Raw genomic sequence first — 5,839 nt, forward strand, 5'->3', positions numbered from 1 at the left:
AGGTTCAAACCAAGTTCCCAACACAAAGCCAGCGTAGTAATCAGTAGCAATGCTTATCCAGAAGAAGAACATGAATGTATATTAAACGCTTAGCGCATTACACAGTGCGAGTTACTGTACCACATACTGGTTTACGAGTAGTGGAAGATTGATCATATCTCAAATGCTGTTCGCGTCAATATTTTCCATGTTCACTGGGGATATTCAGTAAGAGCAAATTGGAGTTAAAATACCAATAGATTTATGCACAAGAAGAAAGCATAATCTAATCCCTTTTAATTGCACACAGCACTAAATATTGTGCTAGAGCAGGTGTGCTCAACTCCAGTCCTCAAGCCCCTCCCAACAGGTCAGGTTTTCTGGCTACCCCAGCTTCAGCACAGGTGGCTCAATCAGTGGCTCACTCTTTGACCAAGCGTCTGATTAAGCCACCTGTGCTGAAGCTGGGGTAGCCAGAAAACCTGACCTGTTGTGAGGGGGCTTGGGGACAGAAGTTTAGCATAACAGAGTTTCACTTTTCTGTGAGAAGTGAACTTCTGAGATTAAGTAAGAAATATAATAAACCTCAAGTTATTTAACATTCTCTAGTGTGAATTGAGCTATTTTACACCTTACTATGGCATACAAGTGTAAGAAATCCCACTTTTGGAAATAGATGCTTCTTTTTCTCAGCTAGGGGTGTGTGCAGGAGGTGTTATGTAGGGAAATGTGATTTAAGATCAATGTCGTTAAATATATATAAAAAAAACAAAAAACTGTCCCATATAAACACATGCCGACAGCTCTGGAGCACTAGCTAGGGGTTTACCCCATTCATCACTGCCATTATAAATCAAGGTCCACAATTTGTAATAAAGAAAACATGAAAAGGGCCAGTGGAATATGTGAAGTTTATCATGATACAATGTTATAACACAATTGCAGGAAAACTCGTGGAATTGTCACCACAATCGAAAAGTAACAAAAAAATAAATAAAGGTATGTTATGTGTGCACAGATTTGAACACATGTTTGTAACTTCACATGCATTGATTAGTCATGTGGAGGCTCAATGGAAAGTATCTGGTGTATATTGATCCTGTTCAGGTGAAATAAATATCTAGGCAGCCAATTTTTTATTTATTTATTTATTTTTAAAGCTTTGAAACTGTTGTAATAAGGATCTTTGAAGCACCATGGATCCATTCCCTAAGTCAGGGGCGCGCAGTTTTTTTGCTGCGCCGCCCCTGTGTGCCAGCTTCAGAGCTCACGCACCCCCACCCCCACCGACCTGGCGTCAAATGACGCTGTGGGTCACCCCGCAGCGTCATTTGACGCATCACGTGACCCAGCGGCGACATTTGACGCTGCGTTGTCATGGCGACGTGGCCAAAAGCCGGCTGAATCCCGGTAAGCTGCAGAGATCTCACGCGGTCCCCGGCATTTAATTTAAATGCCTCAAGGAAGAGCGCGGGGGCATTTGCAACCGCCCGCGCCCCCCCATATAAATCCCACCCCCAGTTTGCGCACCGCTGTTTTAAGTGAACATGAAACCATGGTTTAGTATCCTAGAATAAATAGGACCAAGACATTCACACTTCTTACAAATATTAGTATCCAGATAATAGATTCCTATTGCAGTATCATGAGAGACGCTTTATCGTCACCTTATTGTATATTTCCTCTTGATGTAGGCAAATAAGGGTGGGTAGCCATGTTGGTTCTTTCTTCCATGTAGTAACAAAAAGGAGGGAGAGGGACCAGTTCAAAAAGGGACAAGCTTTCGAACCTCTCAGATCAAGGACTCAGAGGTTGGAAAGCTTGTAACATCAAGTACTTGTTGGTCCAATAAAAAAGGTATCATACTACCTACTCCCTTCTTTGTTGGTACTCTTTAAGTGGGGTTACTTCAATTACAGCAACAGTTAATGAATATTAATCAATCCTAACTGAACTTGCCTACTAGTTCTTGAAGATAAATTATATCACAACTTAGATTGCAAATAGTAAAATAAATACAATTTAATATACAGATCTAAACGCACAAAAATAGACACTTACCAACACCCCAATAATGGATAAAGTCCAATGTAGCAATATATAAACATTGCTATAAATATCTTGTTAAATTATTGCTTCATTAACATATGTTTAATAGTTCAGTAAATATAAGCCTGAAAGCTAGAACTAATATAATATCACATCTCTATCAACAATCAATACACACTTGATTATGGCTCATTAGGGCTCAAATCTAACTAAAGATAATTGTTGCCAATCTTAGGCCATGCCTCTAGTGCCGTCGACACAGCGGGTGACGTCACCCGTCGGCAAAAGTTATGTTTCGCCGAGCGGCGGGGTTGCGGGATTTCGGCAATTTGATTTGTTCAAGGGCCGTGACAGCCCTTGAAAAATCTAATTTTGCCGGCATCCAGTTTCCGCGACGGAGCGCACACTATAAGAGCACGCGACGGCAATGTATTTGTTTTCGGGCGACTTCGCGTCGCCGTCACTATAAGCGTGGCCTTAAGCGATCATAGCTGAACACTTCAGAAAATACAATGGGTGACTTTCACACAAAATTGTAATTTAAATACCACTATTTCTCGAAAATGAGGAAGAAAAATAAAACAAAAAACACTGCCAGAGGACTTAAGAATGAGGTATGTGATGTAGCTTAGAAGTTTGTATAATAGCAATAATTCGGGAAAAGTCTATGGACTATGAAGTCTCAAATATTAGCAAAAGGCAGTTTTGCATTCAACATACAAGCATATATAAAAATGAGTGCATACCCAAAAAGTTACGAAAGTACCGGTATAATAAACATCCTCTTAGAAAATAAATAGAACCCCAGTTTGTAGCACTCAAAACCCTCAAATAAGTTGTACAGTAAGTATTAAAATATAACTTATTGTTAATAAAATATATGGGAGAGTGTTTGGGAGTACAAATGTTTCAAAGCAGTGCCTATGAAACGTTAAAATGTGGAAACGGTCAGGCAAATTCAAGGTAAAGCTGCGCTTATAGTGCCGGCGACGCAACGGTGACGTCAGGCTGCGGTCGCTGGAAAAATCAAATTGAGATGACTTCCAGGGATCGCGACCAAGCCGTAGCGCCGTGCTTACTATAAGCGCACGCGACCACGTAATGCATTTGTTTGGGTGCGACATCGCATCGCTGTAAGCGCAGCCTTCCGATCACTGGTCACTTTTGACTATTCATTAATAGCTGAGCTAGCATTTCCAGGAAGGATTATACCGTAAACACTGTTACTGTACCTCTTACATGTGTTAGGCCACGCCCATACTCCGCGTGACCGCTAACAAAAGGCTGTACCTCTATGAGGCAGGCCATAGAGCAGGGGAGCGCAAACTTTTGAAGCTGCGCCCCCGTCTTCCCTTCCATGGCTCTCACGACCCCCCCCCCTTTGTATCCGCGTCAAATGCCGCTGCGGGGTCATGTGACGTCACGTCAGGCGTCATGTGACGCCGCGTTGCCATGGCGACGCGTCACACAGTCGGCTGAATCCCGATAAGTGGAGTGTTGCAGGGGCCTCACGCGATCCCCCGGCATTTAATTAAATGCCTGGGGGAAGAGTGGGGGGCCCCTGCAACCGCCCACGGCCCCCCCCCAGCAAAATCTCGCGCCCCCCAGTTTACCCACCCCTGCCATAGAGCGTCAGCCGGCCGGGTCACGTGCACAGTTCAGCCAATGAGAGTGAACCGCTCACGTGATGTCACGGCCACGCCTCCCTGTGGATCACAGATCGCTTGCAGGAGACCAGAGATCGTGACCGGTGGGTGTGGCTGTGAGAGGTTCGCCCTCATTGGCTGAAACGCTCACGTGCCATCACCTCTCGATCGCTGGAAATATCAAAATCTTTTGGCTTCCCGTTATCGCGCCGGGTGACGTTATGCCATTATGGGCACCCGCAACGGACAGCATGTACTTGCTACGGCGCTGCGCAATGTCGCAGTCGCCAGTACTATAAACTCGGCCTTACATCACTTACACGGATTCGAAGGCTTTTTGTAGCTTGAATTTGCCTAAATCTCCACATTTTAACATTTCATAGGCCCTGCTTTGAGACAACATTAGTACTCGCAAACACTCTCCCACATATTTGATTAGGTTAATAACAATAAAAGTTATATATTAACACTCTTTATAAAACTTGTGTTTGGGATGCGAGTGCTACAAACAGGTATTGTCTCTTTTCTGAGGGGGTGTAGATATGTCTACGTACCAGCTCAGTTACCGCACTACCCATCTATTTATACTTAACAGACTGGGCAAGGGCATCTCAAAGTAGTACGCTGTACAGGGGAGGGTTTGTCCCTTTTTTTACCCACGTACCAGCTTCACGTTCCTAAGCCAGTATAAACAAGTGATATTTTTATCCACTGTACGAATTTACCCACCATAACATTTTTAACGTCCGTTTAACTATAATAAACATAATACATGTGATCTGATTAAACAGATATAATTCAGTAACAAACTTGGACTGACCAATTGGACAATAAAAATTGTTAAAAATCTCCTAAAATACTATTTAAAACCAAATTATATGGGGAATTGTGTGACTTGTGGCAAAACCGTTTTAAGCCCAATTGCAATAAATTCCTGTTATGGTATGTGGATCACTCGCACAATAAACAAGGTTTAGTTGACTAAAAACAATCCTTTGCTGGAAAAGACCCATTGTTAATAAGCTAGTGTAACATGCTGACAGTGCTTTTGTAGCAAGAAGATAAACTGGATAAAAGGGGTGTGGAATGTACAATTCAGGGCGCTGTGTGCTCTGCACTAGGTGGTTCCTGGTGAGCTGGCAAAGCAGAATTGTATGTGACAGCGTTGCACATGTGCACTTAAAGGTCTCAAAAACAATCCTTACAAGTCAAAACAGCAAGGGACGCTGGAAAGGGCGTTGAGCCAGCAGTAAAAGTTAATGAACACAACAAGTTCCACAAGTCTGAGTTTCTGCCTCACCCGTGGAAAAATAACCACGTAACAGCAGACCAGAAAATATGAAACTGTACTGCTTTTTTCTTCTTCGTCTGAGCTCTCCACATCCTGGCTTGCATTAGGAATACGGGGAGGAACATAATGTCCCCTAACTACAGTATGTAAACTTTGGGCTGTGTTAGCACCTTGGCCGATAGAGGGAACAAACATGCATTGCTTCACTTTCACCCCACTGGCAGCAAATGGGCATTTATCACACCTAGTCAACACTTACACACAGCTGTCCCTTTCAAGACAGAGCTGCAACACAGCAGAGAAACTGCACCAAACACCTCAGGTGAAATGGTGGGGGCCCAATCACTCCTGTTATGCCAGAATTACCATAAATCAGAGATGTAAGGTACATGCATTAGGACAGGGGTTCTCAACTTCAGTCCTCAAGAATCCCTAAGAGGTCAGGTTTTCAGGATATCTCTGCTTCAGCACAGGTTGTGCAGTCCAGACTGAGCCACCTGTGCTGAAGCAGGGATATCCTGAAAACCTGACCTGTTAGGGAGTCTTGAGGACTGGAGTTGAGAACCTCTGTATTTGGGGACAATGAGCACAAGTCCTCAACACACTTGCTGTAACTAACCATTATGGAGTGAAATGAAAAATAATTAATTTTTTGGGGGGGGGGGGCAACTGACAGCTAAATCATTCACTTATTTTAAAATAAATACTTAATTCTTCAAATAAGGCAATACTGTACAAATTAGCACATGTGACTGTCCCAAATTAAATATAAAAGGGGGAAACCCCTTTCACACAGCCATTACTGTTTATGTGCCACATCAGCAAAGACTTTTTAAGACCAAGCCAGACTTGTATATATACACATTATTAATTA

This window comes from Ascaphus truei, chromosome 13 (assembly GCF_040206685.1).
Source record: "Ascaphus truei isolate aAscTru1 chromosome 13, aAscTru1.hap1, whole genome shotgun sequence".
NCBI lineage: Eukaryota > Metazoa > Chordata > Amphibia > Anura > Ascaphidae > Ascaphus > Ascaphus truei.